The sequence below is a fragment of the Dendrobates tinctorius genome, unplaced genomic scaffold (assembly GCF_039654945.1).
Source record: "Dendrobates tinctorius isolate UK_male_01 unplaced genomic scaffold, ASM3965494v1 ptg000126l, whole genome shotgun sequence".
NCBI classification, from domain to species: Eukaryota; Metazoa; Chordata; class Amphibia; order Anura; family Dendrobatidae; genus Dendrobates; species Dendrobates tinctorius.
In genome coordinates, this window is record NW_027361794.1 from 7559905 (window position 1) to 7584065 (window position 24161).

Here is a 24161-nt window from a genome sequence, read left to right on the forward strand (position 1 = left end):
TATCAATTGGGCATCAAGGACCATTAGTTTTCCATCTGAGTACTGTAAGAACAATTGCCATAGTAATCCACCTGTTTTTCAAACAAACCAGTCTCAGAAATTTCTCATAGGAATTAAGATAAACTGCCACCTCGGTATCAACATTTCTCTGATGTTTGCAGTAAGAGAAAAGCTGATCAATTGCCTCCTCATCGTCCTTATGACTGCCCCATTGAATTGCTTCCTGGAACAAACATTCCATTTGGGCGGATTTATAACCTTTCTGATCCAGAATTAAAAGTACTAAGGCAATACCTTGATGAAAATTTGGAGAAGGGCTTCATTCGACCTTCCACATCTCCAGCCGGGGCACCTTTGTTCTTTGTAGAAAAGAAAGACACCACTTTGCGGCCATGCATCAATTACAGAGAATTGAATAAAATTACAGTCAAAAACCGCTACCCACTTCCCTTAATTCCTGAGTTATTTGAAAGACTCTGCTCTGCGAAGATCTTTACCAAGCTGGACCTAAGAGGGGCTTACAATCTCATACGGATTCACCCAGGGGATGAGTGGAAAACCGCTTTCAGAACAAGATATGGACATTTTGAGTATCTGGTCATGCCCTTTGGCCTTACTAATGCCCCAGCCACCTTTCAGCATTTCATCAATGATGTTTTTCGAGATTTCTTGGACCAATTTGTTGTTGCTTATCTGGATGACATTCTTATATTTTCAGATACCTTGGAGGAACATCGCAGGCAAGTGCAATTAGTCTTGGAACGTCTACAGGAGAACCATCTCTACATCAAACTCGAAAAGTGTGAGTTTGAGCAATCCAAGATTCAATTTTTAGGATATATCATCTCCCCAGAAGGTCTGAGCATGGATTCTAGCAAAATCAATGCAATAGTTGACTGGCCTACTCCTAGAAATTTAAAGGACGTTCAGCGCTTTATAGATTTTGCCAATTTCTACAGGAGATTTATAAAAAAACTTCTCAAGGATCATCTTACCAATCACCTTACTTACAAAAAAAAACAAGGCTTTTTTTGGTCTTCTGAGGCACAGGAGGCTTTGGACAAATTAAAAACTCTTTTTACTTCTGCACCCATACTTGTCCATCCAAATCCGGAATTACCTTTTGTTGTGGAAGTGGACGCCTCAGACGCTGCAGTAGGAGACGTGTTATCTCAGCGAGTTGGAGACAAGATGCAACTTCACCCATGTGCATTTCTTTCTTACACCATATCATCTGCAGAAAAGAACTATGATATCAGAAATAACGAACTGTTAGCCATTAAAGCTGCCTTCTCCGAATGGAGACACCTTTTGGAAGGTGCCAATCATCCAGTGACTGTCCTCAAAATCTGTTGTTCATCCATACAGCTAAAAGATTGTCTGCAAGACAAGCACGATGGGCCTTGTTTTTCTCCAGATTTAATTTTATAATTTCCTATCGGCCTGGATCAAAAAATGACAAGGCTGATGCACTGTCCAGGATTTTTTCTGAACCTCAGGAGGGATCAAACTCTGATGGTACCATCCTGTACCCTAAAAATTTTTTGGGAGTACTGGACTCAAACGTTTTTTATACCAAGATTAAAGATGGATACCAAGATGACCCTTTTCTTGACCGTCCCCCGAAGGATGTCAATCTCTCTTTTAAGGATGGGTTTTGGAAGCTGAACCACAGAATATATGTTCCTGGAGCTGTACGACTGGAAGTTCTCAAACTAGTCCATGATTCTAAACCCGCAGGACACCCTGGAGTTAAGAAGACCCAAGAACTACTGCTTCATTCATTTTGGTGGCCTAGTTGTATGAACGATGTGAAGAAGTATGTTTCCTCCTGCTTAACATGCGCACGAAACAAGACAACACGATCTTCTCCATTAGGACTTCTTCAACCCCTTCCAATTCCATCCAGGCCTTGGGGATCAATCTCAATGGATTTTATAGTGGATCTACCTCCTTCTAAAGAGATGACTGTGATCCTTGTTGTGGTGGATCGACTCACAAAAATCGCCCACTTCATCCCAACTAAAGGGATTCCTACAGCGGAACAAACCGCAGAATTAATGCTTACAGAAGTATTTAGGCTGCATGGAATTCCTGACAATGTAGTCTCTGACAGAGGAGTGCAATTCACATCGAGGTTTTTGAAGAGCTTCTGTACAGTTCTGGGAGTGACTGTTAATTTGTCTACTGCATTCCACCCTCAATCCAACAGTCAGTAGGAAAGGACTAACCAGACTCTCGAACAATACCTCCGCTCCTTTATTTCATACCTTCAAGATAACTGGGTGGACTATTTAGCGACAGCTAAATTTGCTTACAACAATTCGAAACACAGTTCTACATCCCAAAGTCCATTTTATGCTAACTATGGCTTACAGGCTTACATCCAGTGATGATTCCAAACCTTCCAGTTAACACTTCCATCCCTGCTGTTACCGACAGACTTGCAAACTTGCAGGAGATTCAGAAGAAATTAATTGAGATGCTGCAGAAGGCCCAGGAGGACTATAAAAAAGCAGAAAATAGACATCGGAGAGCCCCGCCTACTTTTCAGGTGGGTGACAAGGTTTGGCTGTCCACTAAAAATTTAAAAACTCACGTACCATCTGCTAAATTGGGTGAATTATTCATTGGACCTTTTCAAATCTCGGCACAAATTAACCAAGTTGCTTTCCGTTTGAAACTTCCTAGCAATCTGAGAATTCACCCAGTATTCCACGTATCCTTACTCAAACCATTTCCGAGAAGAACTCAGCCACCTCCTCCACCAGAAAAGGTTCATGGTGAAGAAGAATATATCGTGGACAGGATTCTGGACTCTAGGAGAATTAGAGGTAATTTACATTATCTGGTGCAATGGAAAGGTTATGGACCGGAAGAAAATTCTTGGGAACCAGAGGACAACGTTCATGCTTCTAGACTTACAAGAGCCTTTCACTGGAGATATCCAGATAAACCAGGCCCTGAGATGTCCAGAGGCCATCCTGGAAGGAGGGGAGTACTGTCAGGAATTGAACCCAGTACCTCCTGTCCATGACCCAGCAGCTCTACCTCCTGAGCTATTCAAGTCAGCTTGACAGTTCCTTGCTAAAACTCAGATACTAGTGACTGTTGTTCCTGATCGGCTCCATCCTGTGTTCACTAATTGGCCCTCTGATTGCTAATTACACGCCCTATATAAACCTGGCCTTGTGATTGCTGCAGTGTGAGATTATTGTGCTTCCAGCCAAGCTCTTCCTTCTGCTGATCCTCTGCTACCAAACTGCCTCTCCACTGTACTGACCCCCGGTTGTCATCTGACTACGTTATCTGCTTGATCCTCTGCTACCGAACTGCCTCTCCAGTGTACCGACCCCCGGCTGTCATGATGATGGTGGGAATGTCAGCAGAGAGAAAGTGAAGGACCAGGTTGAGAATTGGTAAATAGAGGCAGTGGTCAGGCCCGGAGGTCGGTATATGACAGCCGCTTGGAGGTTGGAGGGAGAGTAGATGCGGACAGAGTGGACTTCAAAAAAGGGGAGGATTAGGGAGGGAAGAGGTGGGATTGGGTTGAAAGTGCAGTTGGAAGAAAGGAGGTGGCCCACTCCTCCACCATGTCTGTTGCCAGGGTGAGGAGTGTGGGTGAAGTGGAGGGTGTCAACCATGTTTCGGTGAGGCCAAGGAAGGAAAAATTACGAGAGGTAAACAGGTCGTGAATCACATGGAGTTTATTGCAGACAGAGCAGTTGGAGCGCCCTCACTCACCAGGGCCGTGGGGTACTCGGTACCGGGCCAGTTGATCTTCTCAACAGGGGGTTGTCACGGCAGCAGTGACCCGGTCCATGGCCCTGGGGCTCCATTACAAAAGGGGTTGTTTCAGTGTGCTTATGGTGGTGAAAGTTTATGAGTGATTTGTGACGCCACCTGTGGTGTTCGGCAATGAAAATGTAAGCCGACGCTGCAGACAGATCCTCAGAGACAGATGGTGTGGTGTAGCAATCATGTTATTGCCCTCCACAGGCAGGGCTGTAGTCGCAGGGCAGAGTAGGTGAAGTGACACTTAGATGGTGTAGTGTCGGGCGCAAGGGATGTAGCAGTGCTGGACGGGTTGGCGCAGGAGTAAGTGGAGGACACCAGGGCATGCAGTTCCAAAGCTTTACTCACAGTCTGTTGCAGGTACAGGTGCCCACATCCATGCCGTGTCCTCCGGGTCAGGAGCTCAGCCAACTTCCAGGCAAGATGAAGTACTCCTTTCCAACACTCCGCCAGCATATGTTCTTTTTTCTGAACGTCTCCCTCTTAGTGCCTTTGAGTGAAGTACTCACAGTACTGAGTTACACTGGAGTTCCTCCTGTCAGATGTTCCTATGAACTCTACTTGTACGGCAGACAGCTGTAGCCTACTTCGGGGACTCCTTCTACCTAGTCCCGGCTCACTATCATTGCTGTTGTGCCCCCAAGTCTTGTGTGGGAATAAAGTGGTCACTACTTCTATTCCTCCGGTGTCTGCTGCAGGACCATTAGTATCCATACAACCTCGGGGACCGGGCCCCGTCCTTGCGCTTAGAACTTGTGAAGGGTTCTCCTCTAACCCTGGTCCTTGTTCTCTTATTCTCCTCACGTTCCGTACTAATCCATTCCTTCTTATGGAGAGTCAGGCTTTCCTTCAATGTTCCTTTCTTGTGCCAGTGGACCCAGATCACTGAGGTCGGCTGCAGCACTTCCTTCCTCCATCCCACTCAGGGAATCTCCTTTCACAGACCCCTGTGACTAACTAACTGACTAAATCCTATCCTCTTCCTGCTCTTTTAGTGCAAACTCAGCTCCACCCACCTCCCAGCACATTTCGTGTTCCAAGCAGGGAGCCACCAAGGGGTGCTATGCTACACTCCAAGCAGGGAGCCGCCAAAGGTGCTTTGCTACACTTCTTTGTGGTGTGGGGTGCAGGTGTTGGAGTGTGGTCAGGTGTCTCCACCTTACCTGGATAGTGGGGTACCACACCTCAGGAGGAGGTTCAGTACCTGTGTGGCGACTGAACCCTCAGGGGCGCCACACAGGCATTCCAGAGTGATCCAGAGAGTGGGAGCAGGGTGGTGATTGTCAAGGGCACGGATTTGAGGTGGCAAAGATTTCTGGTGTTTGTTTTGGGTTGGGAAGGATAGAAGGGGGTAATAATAGGAGGTATGAGCTGTGGGTGTCCAGGGTTGTCGCCAGCAGTGAGGAGAAGCAGAGAGAGGGAGAGCATGTGGGAGAAGGAGGGTGGGTGGCTTGTATTGTATTTTATTAGGAGAGCTCTGAGGTCGAGGTGTAGGTCAGCAGAGGAGGTCAGGTGGGGAGGCAAGAGGGAAGGAGAAATTATTTGGTTAGCGGGTGCTTTGGTTTGTGGATAGCGAAGGAGAGTGAGGAGTATTGGAGCCAAAATTGTTAGAGCGTATGTCAGCATGGTGAGAGTAATTTTGAACGCAAAAGAAATTTAGTACGTGTAAACACAGTGGTTAGTCGTACCTTCCGGTAACTTCTGGCTTATGTCTGGCATATTTCTGATGTTAACCTTAAAACAAAACATCCTTGCAAAGACAGGCCGAGGTCCAGACAGACCGATGCCTCTGAATTTATAACAAGTTAACAGCACATGAAAAGACCCAGGTGTGATCAGAAGGGAGGAGCAGCAGGGAGACTGGACACAGACACAGGAGATGATTACATAGAAGTCAGAAAAGAAAATGCAAAAGGAGATAGATTCAGTTGGACAGATAAAGCCAAATTGTGTGTTAGCATCAAGGAGTAAGGTGATGACAGGGAAACCATGATTCTGTGGGGTCCCTTTATACACTTATAGGGTCTCACACTCCATACTTATATGATATTAGCTGACAAAGAAGAAATCATCTCTCTCCTGATCCTGTTATTCTATGCCCTCACCTCTATGACACTTATGATTCATGCATCAGCAGATCCATGTAGCCCTAATGAGTATGAAAGTCCTAGAAATAGATAATGGAGCTATAACCGTCATGAGGATAGATTAATGAGATTGATATTAGGGTCTTGTGTAACTTACACAAGACCTACTAAAGTTTCCATCACGTCTGCACAAATACTAATAATTAACAGCCGAGTACAATCTGATTGGTTATAGAATATGAATATGATTGGTTGAAACCATTTATGCATACTGTTGAATGATCAATTTTCGAATGAAATACGATGATGTAATGTAACCGCCTACTCAAAATGAGCATATAAGCTACTCAATTAAACCAGGAAATGTGTGACATCCTACAGATACATACCCTGTCTCTGTGTGTGTTTGTTCACCGCTACTCGAGTAGGCCTCAAACCAAAATCTGGCAACCTTCCAGCATATCGATCTCCCATTGAGAGATAAGAATCAAATCATAAACTCTTCATCTGGCGTCCCATTGGGGTGGCCTGGTCACAACAGAAGACCCCAGTATCCTGAGATCCGGCACCTGCAGACTGAGGCCTAGAGGATACACAGACCAAAATCACCGGTGAAGGTAAGAGCCATTGTTTCTTACAAAAATCTGTGTCTCCCCTCTGCTACATGTTCTGAACCGGCTGTTGGGGTACAGTATAGTCTGTCTTCTTACATACCAGCGCTAAGAACCGTAGAATATCCTTGTGATACACAAGACGTATGCTGGAGGGAGAAACCTAAAAGCTGCTACGTATGAATGTGCATGAATGAATGATCCAACCTTGAGGGTACTAGGAATTCTTTACTGTGTTTTTGCCCCTTGGGAGCGTCTCTCTATGATAACTGGCTTGAGGACACGTCTCTGGCGGCATACGCATAAAGAAGGCTGCATACGTCCTCTTGGAGAGTGCTAGAGGTACTATTACGGTGTTAAAACGCCGGTTACAGACAGGATAGGTCTATCCACCTTCTATCCTGTCTGATACACACAAACTGCCCTCTAATGGTGCTAAAGAACTTTGAGGTAGTAGGGATTACATTAGCCTGCATATTAATGATAGCTCTAGTCTTCTGGTTGATAAATAAGATCTCTGAGTATACAAGGCTCAGCAGGTCTAGCTGAGGGAAAAGATTCTGACTGGGCTAATAAGAAAATTTGGGTCATATTAGTCTGCCTATAGTTAATTGGATTTGCTCTCTGGTATATTTATATAGGTTTATTATAACTGCAGAGAAGTGCCATCTCATACTGAGTATGTAGAGATTTAGTGTTAGGTGACCGGGTGGGTCACGTTGGCCAGTCACTAAATAATTAATAATTAACCTTCTTATCAAGGTTCCCATGGGTTTTGATGCCTACAAACTGATGACGTCATGTCACGTCACGTCACTCCAGTTTTAGGATGTAAGTTCGGACACTGAGCGGGAACCTCTTATAACAACGGCACGCAGTCTATGTATCGAATTAGCGCAGTGCAGTCGGCATAGATATTGCTAGCAAAGTGATAATGAAGTAAAATTGTTGAGAGGTGGGCACACAGTAACAGCGTATATTAAGAGAATAGTGAATAGCAACCAGAGAAAGAGGCAGATAGAAAGATACGGTCTAGGTGCGGCCTGTACATTGAGTTAGCGAAGTGCAGTCAGTACAGGTCCGCAAGCCATAGGCATTTTACATTTTAGGACAAGCCAGGAGAATTTTTAGCCCCCAATACAGTCAAGTATCAACCAGAAAACATAGATAGGATTTTTAGCAAGCACCAGGAGATAGAAAGTAGGGACTGCAGTGATTAGAAGCAGAAGCCAGAGATAACAAGCTTAATGAGTTAACAGTTTACTGAATCTGTGTGAAAGAATGTGAATGACCTTTGAGACTCTCTGCTGATAAGTGGAAGCGCATGATCTCATGTGTAGAAGATATTCTGTGTGAATGAGAGGACATTGTAGGTTCTGTCTGGAGACTGCGATTTTCAAAAGAAAATCTGATGCGAATCATGTTTTGTATGACAGATGGATATTTGGTGGGACAGTCCCAGGCACGAATGTGAAGAAATTTCATTACATACAGCGAGGAGATGATTGGTGGGCATTGTTAGCATTGAACACGCATATCCCTTTAAGTAATGCGTTGAAAGGTCACACGTTACAAGACCTTAGGTTTGGTGAACAGTTTATATTGCAAAGCCCAGACGGACAAGTTTTCCACAATAGACGTTTCCGTGTCAGGAATAGAGCCCCCCGTTGAGTGGTGTATATTGCGGGTTGCATTATATAGGGAAAAAGTTCTGTTTGGTGGTCTGAGCTTGCCTTATGTGTGTGTGTGTGCCAAGTATTCCATGAGAAAATGTCGTGCCCTAATTGCACATTTGGATTAATGATGATTATATCTCCTGAAGGTTGTAGAATTGTCAAAATTATACCAGGAGGGTATATCCAACAGCTCACTGGTTTTGGATTTCTGTCAGACAGATTTCCAGAGTATAAAGTATTCAGGCTCAATGTGCATGGTATTCCTGCAACTCCCTGGATCGACGGAATTTTATTAAGTGACATAGAGAATTATAATCTTGTCAGATGTCCGTTAAATAATGGAGAGCCAGAGACTTACCTGGTGGAAGCGCAGCTGGCAGCTCTCCTCACTGGTTTCGCACTGTAGCATAATACGCATTTGAAAAAGGTGTACAGCTAGTTTTTCTCAATGTTAAGTTAAGTGTTTAGAATGCATGATAAGGAAAAGGAGAGGCAGATGGTTCAAAGTACAACTTTGCCTTTGACTTGAAGCAGTGTCAGATATCCATGGAAGGCAATTGTCAGGTAGTAAAAGATAAGGAATGCTTTTAGTATGTGTTTGAAGGAAAAAAAAAAAAAAAAAAAAGAAAATACTGTTATATGTGTAATGGAAATCCACCACTCTGCCCCCTATTCGGTACTAGTATGGTGATTTCCAAAGGGGGGGAGATGAGAGGAGAGTCCGCTATTTTTAATATTTTTAAATATATGCTAATCCATAAAGGTATCTCTCACTAATCTGGATTTTGAGTTTTTCTTTCCGGAAGGTCCAAGAACCTGGTTGTATGGCGATCACACAGCATGAGATAGTAGAAAGCAGAACCACTCCTCCCTCATAACTCTGCAGGGGAGGTGGAGTTGATGGCACTCATTGAGGCGTTTAGGGGGCTTTAAGGTAAGCAAGACACCACATATACAAGTCATTGTTTTCAGGTGAACCCACAACTGCGGCCCCATATGGGGAGGAAAGGTCTTTTCTTACACCAACAGGCCCTGGAAGAGGTTGCCATAGTGAAAGTGAGGGTACATATGAGAAGGAACCCGTGGAGCACGAAGCAAACAAAGTGGCTGGGAATCAGCCAGAAGACCAAGGTATTGGGAGACCCCTGAGGCGCCTCCATCTTGTCATGGTGAGCATTAAAAATAACCAGTTAGACTTAAGTATCTTACAGGCTCTGACTCGGTCATCAACCGGGGAAGAGACTGAAGTCTGGTCGGAAGCTGGAGCTCAGAACCGTGGATGGTGGGACAGCGGGTATGTTTGCCAAAATCCTTGCACCATGTGATGGCTCATGACTCAACGCACGTGAGTGAAGACAAAAACTATGTGCTCTGAAGAAAGATGCTGGGTCCACCTGTTTAGCTTTGCATTAACATAGATTAGATGCGCACAACACAGATAGACTAGAAAGATGCCATAGACATACACGTGCGCCTGGGCCCTCCTATCCGTTTCAATGACTGCAGATTGACTTCATACAGGCTGCCCAAGGTAAGATGTATGAAGTATGTGCTCGTGTGTGTTGATCTCTTTTCAGGGGACTGGAAGCCTTCCTGATGTCAGAAACTACCACAACTGAGGTACTCTTTTGTCCACACAGATGTTGTAACTATTTGACAACCCCTGCAGCAGGTCCGGAGTCCAAAAGGGACTCCCATTTGTGTATAAATAAGTTTTTGATTCTATTCTAGTTAATCCAGACATTGGTTGCTGACCAAAAGACACGAAGATCACTGGAGCCACTGGTTGATGGTCCCCGCTAAGCCACGTCCGTAGAGTTAAACGTAAGACCGGTCCATACAAGCTACTATGAGGTCCTGGAGCGGAAGAATGAGGGTCCTGTCCCTGATGATGTTGGCAGCTTTACTGCAAGAAGGACAAATGGACGAGACACTTCAGAATAACACATCAGTAACCTTGTGGTTTGACACCAAGGCAGCAACAGCTACATTTAGGGTGGACTTGTGTCAGATAGTGAAGTGTCAATGGAATCTTAAATTTGGGAAAAAGAGTAGCAACCCCATTTATAAATATCTAACAGGAGCTGAAGGGGCGGTGGTATATATCTGTGTAACTAGACCTGGAAATGAGAACTGTAATTCTTGGTCAGATGCAGCTTGGAACACGGGAACTTCATGGGGGTATAAGCCAGAGGAAGCCATGACTCGTGTTAGTTCATCAGGAAAGCCTCTCCTCAAGAGGATGAATATTGCGGTACCCATTCCAAAATGGGGTTGTGATCCAGAGGTTTTAGACTGGAGATTCTCTTGCAATCCTCTCCTTATAACACTGGATGAACCCTCTCTTGGAGATGAAGGTCTCTATGTATTGGGACTGTATATCCCAGGTAGACAGGTTCAGCAGGGAACATTTTGGTTAAAAGCTGTTCCTGCACAGGACAAGGAACAAGAGGAGGACAAACCCCAAAGGTCAGGAGAAATGTTGGATGTTGATGGAATTGGGGAATTAGGCTATGAGGAGAAGTTAGCCGTAGAAACAGGCTACACAGAGAGGAATGAATGGTTGCTATGGATGAGGTATACTACAGAGCAAAATAACAAAACTGATTGTATTGCATGTGCAACCGCTAGGCCCCATTTAGGGACTATTCCCCTCAGATATTCAGAACAGGATCAAGTAGATTTACAGTGTATTCTAGCTTTGTATAATGCCACATATGACCCTAGTGATAATGTTTTGTGTCAATCTCTATCAGTCCGGTATCCAATAGCAAAAATTGATCAGGTGCCACCTAGAGTTTATGCATATCCAGGTGACTACACTTGCTTCCTGAGAACAGGACCAGGGAGATGGGTAGGAAATCTAACTTCAGAGTTTTGTCACATCACCATCCCCATAAATACAGATACAGGAGGCTTTAAAGCCAGTTGGTTTCAAAACCAAACTATAGCAAGGAGTGACATATGGTGGTTATGTGGAGATATGAAATTAAGGCCTAGGTTGCCACCAGGTTGGATTGGCAGCTGTGCTCTAGTTCAAGTGCTCATGCCATTTAAAATAATTTCATCAGAAGAGATTAGAGGAGGTGGAATGAATGTTGAAACCCTGCACAGAAATAGGAGGTCAGTACCTGCTGGGTCCTTTGATCCTAGAGTTTATATAGACAATATAGGGGTACCCAGAGGGGTACCTGATGAGTACAAGGCCAGAAACCAGATAGCAGCAGGTTTTGAATCAATTTTCTTTTGGTGGGTTACAGTTAATAAAAATGTGGATTGGATAAATTATATTTATTATAATCAGCAAAGGTTTATAAATTACACAAGGGATGCAGTAAAAGGGATAGCTGAACAATTAGGCCCAACTTCTTTAATGACACATCAGAATAGGATGGCTTTGGATATGTTGCTAGCGGAAAAAGGGGGCGTGTGTAAGATGTTTGGAACGTTTTGCTGCACCTTCATCCCAAACAATACTTCGCCAGATGGCAGTATCACAAAGGCGTTGGAGGGTCTTACATCCCTGTCCGAAGAATTGCCAGAAAATTCGGGTATCAACAATCCCTTCATGGACTGGTTGGAATCCTTGTTCGGTAGATGGAGTCATCTTGTGTCCAGCCTCCTCATCTCTCTGGCAGTAGTAGCAGCAGTACTTGTGACCTGTGGATGCTGCTGCATACCATGTATCAGAGGACTACTTCAAAGATTGATTGATGCGTCTATTACCAAAACTATGTATATTACATTGAAACCCAATAGTGATGAATATGAGCAAATGGTATGAGGTTGAGAATTAGATATGATCTCCCTTTCCATATGGGGAATTCGGCAGAAGAAGGGTTAGGAAGTCCGACACTGGCATTAGGCCTTTGAATGTACCTATATGTGAATGGTAGAGTCATATCTGTTCTCAAAAGGGGGGACTGACAGGGAAACCATGATTCTGTGGGGTCCCTTTATACACTTATAGGGTCTCACACTCCATACTTATATGATATTAGCTGACAAAGAAGAAATCATCTCTCTCCTGATCCTGTTATTCTATGCCCTCACCTCTTTGACACTTATGATTCATGCATCAGCAGATCCACGTAGCCCTAATGAGTATGAAAGTCCTAGAAATAGATAGATAATGGAGCTATAACCGTCATGAGGATAGATTAATGAGATTGATATTAGGGTCTTGTGTAACTTACACAAGACCTACTAAAGTTTCCATCACGTCTGCACAAATACTAATAATTAACAGCCGAGTACAATCTGATTGGTTATAGAATATGAATATGATTGGTTGAAACCATTTATGCTTACTGTTGAATGATCAATTGTCCAATGAAATACGATGATGTAATGTTACCGCCTACTCAAAATGAGCATATAAGCTACTCAATTAAACCAGGAAATGTGTGACATCCTACAGATACATACCCTGTCTCTGTGTGTGTTTGTTCACCGCTACTCGAGTAGGCCTCAAACCAAAATCTGGCAACCTTCCAGCATATCGATCTCCCATTCAGAGATAAGAATCAAATCATAAACTCTTCAGTGAGAAAGCAGCCAGTGGACATACCAGTAATAGAAGAGAGATACAGGGATTGGGATCAGGAAAGATGGGTTATGGCATTGCAGCAGCCAGTGGACATACCTGAGGATGAAGCAAATCAATTGTCAGATTGATAGCAACAATGAAGCATAGTAATAATAATGAAGCATCTATAGCAGGGAGTTATGTCTGGCATATTTCTGATATTATCCTTAAAAAGACATCCTTGCAAAGACAGACCAAGGATATAAGATTGCTTTCCTAGTTCTGTATATAAGATTGCTTTCTAAGTTCTGTATATAAGATTGCTTTCTTAGTTCTGTATATAAGATTGCTTTCTTAGTCCTGTATATAAGATTGCTTTCTAAGTTCTGTATATAAGATTGCTTTCTTAGTTCTGTACATAAGATTGCTTTCTTAGTCCTGTATATAAGATTGCTTTCTAAGTTCTGTATATAAGATTGCTTTCTAAGTTCTGTATATAAGATTGCTTTCTTAGTTCTGTATATAAGATTGCTTTCTGAGTTCTGTATATAAGATTGCTTTCTTAGTTCTGTACATAAGATTGCTTTCTTAGTCCTGTATATAAGATTGCTTTCTTAGTTCTGTATATAAGATTGCTTTCTTAGTTCTGTATATAAGATTGCTTTCTTTATCCTGTATATAAGATTGCTTTCTTAGTTCTGTATATAAGATTGCTTTCTTAGTTCTGTATATAAGATTGCTTTCTTAGTTCTGTATATAAGATTGCTTTCTTAGTTCTGTATATAAGATTGCTCTCTTAGTTCTGTATATAAGATTGCTCTCTTAGTTCTGTATATAAGATTGCTCTCTGAGTTCTGTATATAAGATTGCTCTCTTAGTTCTGTATATAAGATTGCTTTCTTAGTTCTGTATATAAGATTGCTCTCTTAGTTCTGTATATAAGATTGCTCTCTTAGTTCTGTATATAAGATTGCTCTCTGAGTTCTGTATATAAGATTGCTCTCTTAGTTCTGTATATAAGATTGCTCTCTTAGTTCTGTATATAAGATTGCTCTCTGAGTTCTGTATATAAGATTGCTTTCTTAGTTCTGTATATAAGATTGCTCTCTTAGTTCTGTATATAAGATTGCTTTCCTAGTTCTGTATATAAGATTGCTTTCTTAGTCCTGAATATAAGATTACTTTCTGAGTTCTGTATATAAGATTGCTTTCTTAGTTCTGTATATAAGATTGCTTTCTTAGTTCTGTATATAAGATTGCTTTCTTAGTTCTGTATATAAGATTGCTTTCTTAGTCCTGAATATAAGATTACTTTCTGAGTTCTGTATATAAGATTGCTTTCTTAGTTCTGTATATAAGATTGCTTTCTTAGTTCTGTATATAAGATTGCTTTCTTAGTTCTGTATATAAGATTTCTTTCTTAGTTCTGTATATAAGATTGCTTTCTTAGTTCTGTATATAAGATTGCTTTCTTAGTTCTGTATATAAGATTGCTCTCTTAGTTCTGTATATAAGATTGCTCTCTGAGTTCTGTATATAAGATTGCTTTCTTAGTTCTGTATATAAGATTGCTCTCTTAGTTCTGTATATAAGATTGCTTTCTTAGTTCTGTATATAAGATTGCTCTCTTAGTTCTGTATATAAGATTGCTTTCCTAGTTCTGTATATAAGATTGCTTTCTTAGTCCTGAATATAAGATTCCTTTCTTAGTTCTGTATATAAGATTGCTTTCTTAGTTCTGTATATCAGATGGCTTTCTTAGTTCTGTATATAAGATTGCTTTCTTAGATCTGTATATAAGATTGCTTTCTTAGTTCTGTATATAAGATTGCTTTCTTAGTTCTGTATATAAGATTGCTTTCTTAATTCTGTATATAAGATTGCTTTCTTAGTTCTGTATATAAGATTGCTTTCTGAGTTCTGTATATAAGATTGCTTTCTTAATTCTGTATATAAGATTGCTTTCTGAGTTCTCTATATAAGATTGCTTTCTTAGTTCTGTATATAAGATTACTTTCTTAGTTCTGTATATAAGATTGCTTTCTTAATTCTGTATATAAGATTGCTTTCTTAGTTCTGTATATAAGATTGCTTTCTTAATTCTGTATATAAGATAAGGGGTCACGAGTTCTCTTTCCGGGCTCCCTCTGGTGGTTACTGGAGGTAATGGAGCTGATCAATTAACAGAGGCCTGCCACCTGATAATGAGGAGGATGACTGGAGTTCTGGAGTTTCTGACTGGATTTAAGACAGCCGACTCCCTTTATCCCTGCTGGTGATTTTTTCCTGCCTCCTGAGGTCTTAGTTTCCAGCTCAGTCCCTACATGCTCAGCTAAGTGTTCTTTTGCTATTGTTCACATTTGATCTGGTTTTGTCTATTTCACTTTTGTGTGTTCAGCCAGCTCCGGCTGGGGGTGTGCTGAATTTCCATCTTTATCTTACTGCTTGTGTCAGTTTGTTTTTGTCCCTTATTAGATTGGCCTCTTTTTGCTCTGCTTTCAGAATATGCCAGACTGCTGATATAGTGGGCGAAGTCTAGTGACTTCAGTATTTTTCTATGAGACTTGTTGGGCATTTTTTACGTTGTTTTTTGCGTGATTGCAGACAGAGTCTTTCCTTTCCTGTCCTGTCTAGTTAGTGTGGGCCCCATCGTTTGCTCAGTCTATTTTCCTAGCTGCGTTTGTGTTTTTATCATGTCTCACCGACAATATATGTTTGGGGGCTATCTGTTCCTTTGGCGTCTGCACTGGGGCAGTTTAGATTTCCCCTTTCTTGCTTTAGGCTTATTTAGTTCTCCGGCTGTGATGAGACATCTGGGATCATTGTAGGCACGCTCCACGGCTACTGCTAGTTGTGTGGATAGGATCAGGGGTCTGCAATCCGCTTAGTTACCAACCTCTCTTTTTGTGGCTTAGCTTGGTCTTGCTTTCCTCCTCGGTGAACCAATCATAACAAAGATCCCTTTCTTTCTTCTCTATATAAGATTGCAATCTTAGCTCTGTATATAAGATTGCTTTCTTAGTTCTGTATATCAGATCGCTTTCTTAGTTCTGTATATAAGATTGCGTTCTTAGTTCTGTATATAAGATTGCTTTCCTAGTTCTGTATATAAGATTGCTTTCTTAGTTCTGTATATAAGATTGCTTTCTTAGTTCTGTATATAAGATTGCTCTCTGCGTTCTGTATATAAGATTGCTTTCTTAGTTCTGGATATAAGATTGTTTTCTTAGTGCTGTATATAAGATGGCTTTCTTAGTTCTGTATATAAGATTGCTTTCTTAGTCCTGTATATAAGATTGCTTTCTTAGTCCTGTATATAAGATTGCTTTCTTAGTTCTGTATATAAGATTGCTTTCTTAGTCCTGTATATAAGATTGCTTTCTTAGTCCTGTATATAAGATTGCTTTCTTAGTTCTGTATATAAGATTGCTTTCCTAGTTCTGTATATAAGATTGCTTTCTTAGTTCTGTATATAAGATTGCTTTCTTAGTTCTGGATATAAGATTGCTTTATTAGTTCTGGATATAAGATTGCTTTATTAGTTCTGGATATAAGATTGCTTTCTTAGTTCTGTATATAAGATTGCTTTCTTAGTCATGTATATAAGATTGCTTTCTTAGTGCTGTATATAAGATGGCTTTCTTAGTTCTGTATATAAGATTGCTTTCTTAGTCCTGTATATAAGATTGCTTTCTTAGTTCTGTATATAAGATTGCTTTCTTAGTCCTGTATACAAGATTGCTTTCTTAGTTCTGTATATAAGATTGCTTTCTTAGTCCTGTATATAAGATTACTTTCTTAGTTCTGTATATAAGATTGCTTTCTTACTCCTGTATATAAGATTGCTTTCTTAGTTCTGTGTATAAGATTGCTTTCTTAGTTCTGTATATAAGATTGCTTTCCTAGTTCTGTATATAAGATTGCTTTCTTAGTTCTGTATATAAGATTGCTTTCTTAGTTCTGTATATAAGTTCTGTTGTGAATTCGCTTTCTGGCCTACCTCTGGTTACTAGTGAAGGTAGTGGAGCTGGTTATATTGACAGAGGGGTCACGAGTTCTCTTTCCGGGCTCCCTCTGGTGGTTACTGGAGGTAATGGAGCTGATCAATTAACAGAGGCCTGCCACCTGATAATGAGGAGGATGACTGGAGTTCTGGAGTTTCTGACTGGATTTAAGACAGCCGACTCCCTCTATCCCTGCTGGTGATTTTTCCTGCCTCCTGAGGTCTTAGTTTCCAGCTCAGTCCCTACATGCTCAGCTAAGTGTTCTTTTGCTATTGTTCACATTTGATCTGGTTTTGTCTATTTCACTTTTGTGTGTTCAGCCAGCTCCGGCTGGGGGTGTGCTGAATTTCCATCTTTATGTTACTGCTTGTGCCAGTTTGTTTTTGTCCCTTATTAGATTGGCCTCTTTTTGCTCTGCTTTCAGAATATGCCAGAGTGCTGATATAGTGGGCGAAGTCTAGTGACTTCAGTATTTTTCTATCAGACTTATTGGGCATTTTTTACGTTGTTTTTTGCGTGACTGCAGACAGAGTCTTTCCTTTCCTGTCCTGTCTAGTTAGTGTGGGCCCCATCGTTTGCTCAGTCTATTTTCCTAGCTGCATTTGTGTTTTTATCTTGTCTCACCGACAATATATGTTTGGGGGGCTATCTATTCCTTTGGGGTCTGCACTGGGGCCGTTTAGATTTCCCCTTTCTTGCTTTAGGCTTATTTAGTTCTCCGGCTGTGTTGAGAAATCTGGGATCATCGTAGGCACGCTCCACGGCTACTACTAGTTGTGTGGATAGGATCAGGGGTCTGCAATCCGCTTAGTTACCAACCTCTCTGTCTTTTTGTGGCTTAGCCTGGTCTTGCTTTCCTCCTCGGTGAACCAATCATAACAAAGATCCCTTTCTTTCTTCTCTATATAAGATTGCATTCTTAGTTCTGTATATAAGATTGCTTTCTTAGTTCTGGATATAAGATTGCTTTCTTAGTTGTGGATATAAGATTGTTTTCTTAGTTCTGGATGTAAGATTGATTTCTTAGTTCTGGATATAAGATTGCTTTCTTAGTCCTGTATATAAGATTGCTTTCTTAGTTCTGTATATAAGGTTGCTTTCTTAGTCCTGTATATAAGATTGCTTTCTTAGTCCTGTGTATAAGATTGCTTTCTTAGTCCTGTATATAAGATTGCTTTCTTAGTTCTGTATATAAGATTGCTTTCTTAGTCCTGTATATAAGATTGCTTTCTTAGTTCTGTATATAAGATTGCTTTCTTAGTCCTGTATATAAGATTGCTTTCTTAGTCTTGTATATAAGATTGCTTTCTTACTTCTCTATATAAGATTGCTTTCTTAGTTCTGTATATAAGATTGCTTTCTTAGTTCTGTATATAAGATTACTTTCTTAGTTCTGTATATAAGATTGCTTTCTTAATTCTGTATATAAGATAAGGGGTCACGAGTTCTCTTTCCGGGCTCCCTCTGGTGGTTACTGGAGGTAATGGAGCTGATCAATTAACAGAGGCCTGCCAACTGATAATGAGGAGGATGACTGGAGTTCTGGAGTTTCTGACTGGATTTAAGACAGCCGACTCCCTTTATCCCTGCTGGTGATTTTTTCCTGCCTCCTGAGGTCTTAGTTTCCTGCTCAGTCCCTGCATGCTCAGCTAACTGTTCTTTTGCTATTGTTCACATTTGATCTGGTTTTGTCTATTTCACTTTTGTGTGTTCAGCCAGCTCCGGCTGGGGGTGTGCTGAATTTCCATCTTTATGTTACTGCTTGTGCCAGTTTGTTTTTGTCCCTTATTAGATTGGCCTCTTTTTGCTCTGCTTTCAGAATATGCCAGAGTGCTGATATAGTGGGCGAAGTCTGGTGACTTCAGTATTTTTCTATGAGACTTGTTGGGCATTTTTTACGTTGTTTTTTGCGTGATTGCAAACAGAGTCTTTCCTTTCCTGTCCTGTCTAGTTAGTGTGGGCCCCATCGTTTGCTCAGTCTATTTTCCTAGCTACGTTTGTGTTTTTATCTTAATAATGAAATAAATTTTTGGCACTCAACTTGTCGCAAAGTGAAGATTTTATTTGCAGTCTCAAATTTAGACGTTTCGGCTTATACAAACAAGCCTTCATCAGTATGCTGCAAATCAGATACAGGTATAGATTACAAGTCAGATGCTACATAATGTACAATCAATATGGTTCAAACATCAAGTAAATACCAAAATAAATATTCAAAAAAGTGCAATAGTGATGGGAGGGATGGGTTGAGGTATGAGGGATTAGGGAAAAAAAAGGAAAAAGGCGGAAGTATTGTAACCTACCCAGACTGCTCTCTTGGAAAGATTTGCAATGTATCTAGAGTAAACAGTATATATATGTGAGATAATCGTATCAATTGTGTAGACGAGAAAGCGTAAACTAATCTTAGATTTGTTACTACTCACTTAATATCTAGTCACCACTATATTGATGGTGGGGATAGTGCGATCCTTTTTAAAGATTATCCTCGCGTTTATCTTGAAAAGATATAATGAAATAAAATAAGAACAAAGAAAAATGTCCACAATAAAGTGCTGCCATATGGTTGCACCTTGATAAAGTGCTAAGTGTATATAAGATACCAACCGGCAATAATTTGTGGCTGGACTAGCAGGAAGTAATTCCATAAGAGGTTTAAATAAGAGGTCTGTAGATCAAAACAAAGGATGAGAGGAATTCACTCAATATGCTCAGAAATACATGATCATGAGCATATTGAGTGAATTCCTCTCATCCTTTGTTTTGATCTACAGACCTCTTATTTAAACCTCTTATGGAATTACTTCCTGCTAGTCCAGCCACAAATTATTGCCGGTTGGTATCTTACATACACTTAGCACTTTATCAAGGTGCAACCATATGGCAGCACTTTATTGTGGACATTTTTCTTTGTTCTTATTTTATTTCATTATATCTTTTCAAGATAAACGCGAGGATAATCTTTAAAAAGGATCGCACTATCCCCACCATCAATATAGTGGTGACTAGATATTAAGTGAGTAGTAACAAATCTAAGATTAGTTTACACTTTCTCGTCTACACAATTGATACGATTATCTCACATATATATACTGTTTACTCTAGATACATTGCAAATCTTTCCAAGAGAGCAGTCTGGGTAGGTTACGATACTTCCGCCTTTTTCCTTTTTTTTCCCTAAACCCTCATACCTCTACCCATCCCTCCCATCACTATTGCACTTTTTTGAATATTTATTTTGGTATTTACTTGATGTTTGAACCACATTGATTGTACATTATGTAGCATCTGACTTGTATTCTATACCTGTAACTGATTTGCAGCATACTGATGAAGGCTTGTCTGTATAAGCCGAAACGTCTAAATTTGAGACTGCAAATAAAATCTTCACTTTGCGACAAGTTGAGTGCCAAAAATTTCTTTCATTATTTACACTGGTGTGGGAACCTTCTTTTGTGCACCAACGCAGTAGTGCCACGATATACTTGTTGTGTTTTTATCTTGTCTCACCGACAATATATGTTTGGGGGCTATCTATTCCTTTGGGGTCTGCACTGGGGCAGTTTAGATTTCCCCTTTCTTGCTTTAGGCTTATTTAGTTCTCTGGCTGTGTTGAGACATCTAGGATCATCGTAGGTACGCTCCGCAGCTACTGCTAGTTGTGTGGATAGGATCAGGGTTCTGCAATCCGCTTAGTTACCAACCTCTCTGTCTTTTTGTGGCTTAGCTTGGACTTGCTTTCCTCCTCGGTGAACCAATCATAACAAAGATCCCTTTCTTTCTGCTCTATATAAGATTGCTTTCTTAGTTCTGTATATAAGATTGCTTTCTGAGTTCTGGATATAAGATTGTTTTCTGAGTTCTGTATATAAGATTGCTTTCTTAGTCCTGTATATAAGATTGCTTTCTTAGTCCTGTATATAAGATTGCTTTCTTAGTTCTGTATATAAGATTGCTTTCTTAGTTCTGTATATAAGATTGCTTTCTTAGTCCTGTATATAAGATTGCTTTCTTAGTCCTGTATATAAGATTGCTTTCTTACTTCTCTATATAAGATTGTGTTCTTAGTTCTGTATATAAGATTGCTTTCTTAGTTCCGTATATAAGATTGCTCTCTGAGTTCTGTATATAAGATTGTTTTCTTAGTTCTGGATATAAGATTGCTTTCTTAGTCCTGTATATAAGATTGCTTTCTTAGTCCTGTATATAAGATTGCTTTCTTACTTCTCTATATAAGATTGTGTTCTTAGTTCTGTATATAATATTGCTCTCTTAGTTCCGTATATAAGATTGCTCTCTGAGTTCTGTATATAAGATTGTTTTCTTAGTTCTGGATATAAGATTGCTTTCTTAGTTCTGTATATAAGATTGCTTTCTTAGTTCTGTATATAAGATTGCTCTCTTAGTTCTGTATATAAGATTGCTTTCTTAGTTCTGTATATAAGATTGCTTTCTTAGTTCTGTATATAAGATTGCTCTCTTAGTTCTGTATATAAGATTGCTTTCTTAGTTCTGCATATAAGATTGCTTTCTTAGTTCTGTATATAAGATTGCTTTCTTAGTTCTGCATACAAGATTGCTTTCTTAGTTCTGCATATAAGATTGCTTTCTTAGTTCTGGATATAAGATTGCTTTCTTAGTCCTGTATATAAGATTGCTTTCTTAGTTCTGTATATAAGATTGCTTTCTTAGTTCTGTATATAAGATTGCTTTCTTAGTCCTGTATATAAGATTGCTTTCTTAGTCCTGTATATAAGATTGCTTTCTTAGTTCTGTATATAAGATTGCTTTCTTAGTTCTGTATATAAGATTGCTTTCTTAGTCCTGTATATAAGATTGCTTTCTTAGTCCTGTATATAAGATTGCTTTCTTACTTCTCTATATAAGATTGTGTTCTTAGTTCTGTATATAAGATTGCTCTCTTAGTTCCGTATATAAGATTGCTCTCTGAGTTCTGTATATAAGATTGTTTTCTTAGTTCTGGATATAAGATTGCTTTCTTAGTTCTGTATATAAGATTGCTTTCTTAGTCCTGTATATAAGATTGCTTTCTTAGTCCTGTATATAAGATTGCTTTCTTAGTTCTGTATATAAGATTGCTTTCTTAGTTCTGCATATAAGATTGCTTTCTTAGTTCTGTATATAAGGTTGCTTTCTTAGTCCTGTATATAAGATTGCTTTCTTACTTCTCTATATAAGATTGTGTTCTTAGTTCTGTATATAAGATTGCTCTCTTAGTTCCGTATATAAGATTGCTCTCTGAGTTCTGTATATAAGATTGTTTTCTTAGTTCTGGATATAAGATTACTTTCTTAGTCCTGTATATAAGATTGCTTTCTTAGTCCTGTATATAAGATTGCTTTCTTAGTTCTGTATATAAGATTGCTTTCTTAGTTCTGTATATAAGATTGCTTTCTTAGTTCTGCATATAAGATTGCTTTCTTAGTTCTGTATATAAGATTGCTTTCTTAGTTCTGCATACAAGATTGCTTTCTTAGTTCTGCATATAAGATTGCTTTCTTAGTTCTGGATATAAGATTGCTTTCTTAGTCCTGTATATGAGATTGCTTTCTTAGTCCTGTATATAAGATTGCTTTCTTAGTTCTGTATATAAGATTGCTTTCTTAGTTCTGTATATAAGATTGCTTTCTTAGTCCTGTATATAAGATTACTTTCTTAGTCCTGTATATAAGATTGCTTTCTTACTTCTCTATATAAGATTGTGTTCTTAGTTCTGTATATAAGATTGCTTTCTTAGTTCTGTATATAAGATTGCTTTCTTAGTTCTGTATATCAGATCGCTTTCTTAGTTCTGGATATAAGATTGCTTTCTTAGTCCTGTATATGAGATTGCTTTCTTAGTCCTGTATATAAGATTGCTTTCTTAGTTCTGTATATAAGATTGCTTTCTTAGTTCTGTATATAAGATTGCTTTCTTAGTCCTGTATATAAGATTGCTTTCTTACTTCTCTATATAAGATTGTGTTCTTAGTTCTGTATATAAGATTGCTTTCTTAGTTCTGTATATAAGATTGCTTTCTTAGTTCTGTATATAAGATTCTTTTCTTAGTTCTATATATAAGATTGCTTTCTTAGTTCTGTATATAAGATTGCTTTCTTAGTTCTGTATATCAGATCGCTTTCTTAGTTTTGTATATAAGATTGCTTTCTTAGTTCTGTATATAAGATTGCTTTCTTAGTTCTGGATATAAGATTGCTTTCTTAGTTCTGGATATAAGATTGATTTCTTAGTTCTGTATATAAGATTGCTTTTTTAGTTCTGTATATAAGATTGCTTTCTTAGTCCTGAATATAAGATTGCTTTCTTAGTCCTGTATATAAGATTGCTTTCTTAGTTCTGTATATAAGATTGCTTTCTTAGTTCTGTATATAAGATTGCTTTCTTAGTCCTGTATATAAGATTGCTTTCTTAGTTCTGTATATAAGATTGCTTTCTTAGTCCTGTATATAAGATTGCTTTCTTACTTCTCTATATAAGATTGTGTTCTTAGTTCTGTATATAAGATTGCTTTCTTAGTTCTGTATATCAGATTGCTTTCTTAGTTCTGTATATAAGATTGCTTTCTTAGTTCTGTATATAAGATTACTTTCTTAGTTCTGTAAGTAAGATTGCTTTCTTAGTTCTGTATATAAGATTGCTTTCTTAGTTCTGTATATAAGGTTGCTTTCTTAGTCCTGTATATAAGATTGCTTTCTTAGTCCTGTGTATAAGATTGCTTTCTTAGTCCTGTATATAAGATTGCTTTCTTAGTTCTGGATATAAGATTGCTTTCTTAGTCCTGTATATGAAATTGCTTTCTTAGTCCTGTATATAAGATTGCTTTCTTAGTCCTGTATATAAGATTGCTTTCTTAGTTCTGTATATAAGATTGCTTTCTTAGTCCTGTATATAAGATTGCTTTCTTAGTTCTGGATATAAGATTGCTTTCTTAGTCCTGTATATAAGATTGCTTTCTTAGTTCTGGATATAAGATTGCTTTCTTAGTCCTGTATATGAGATTGCTTTCTTAGTCCTGTATATAAGATTGCTTTCTTAGTCCTGTATATAAGATTGCTTTCTTAGTTCTGTATATATGATTGCTTTCTTAGTCCTGTATATAAGATTGCTTTCTTAGTTCTGTATATAAGATTGCGTTCTTAGTCCTGTATATAAGATTGCGCTCTTAGGTCCGTATATAAGATTGCTCTCTGAGTTCTGTATATAAGATTGTTTTCTTAGTTCTGGATATAAGATTGCTTTCTTAGTTCCGTATATAAGATTGCTTTCTTAGTCCTGTATATAAGATTGCTTTCTTAGTCCTGTATATAAGATTGCTTTCTTAGTTCTGTATATAAGATAGCTTTCTTAGCTCTATATATAAGATTGCTTTCTTGGTTCTGTATATAAGATTGCTTTCTTAGTCCTGTATATAAGATTGCTTTCTTAGTCCTGTATATAA

The 24161-nt window shown here is 39.2% G+C and overlaps 1 protein-coding gene across 3 annotated transcripts in view; it reads right to left on the reverse strand.

Annotated features, from left to right (window-relative positions):
* Nucleotides 1-24161, reverse strand: part of LOC141047222 (uncharacterized) — a 371014-nt gene that overhangs the window by 133317 nt on the left and 213536 nt on the right. The window lies entirely within an intron of this gene.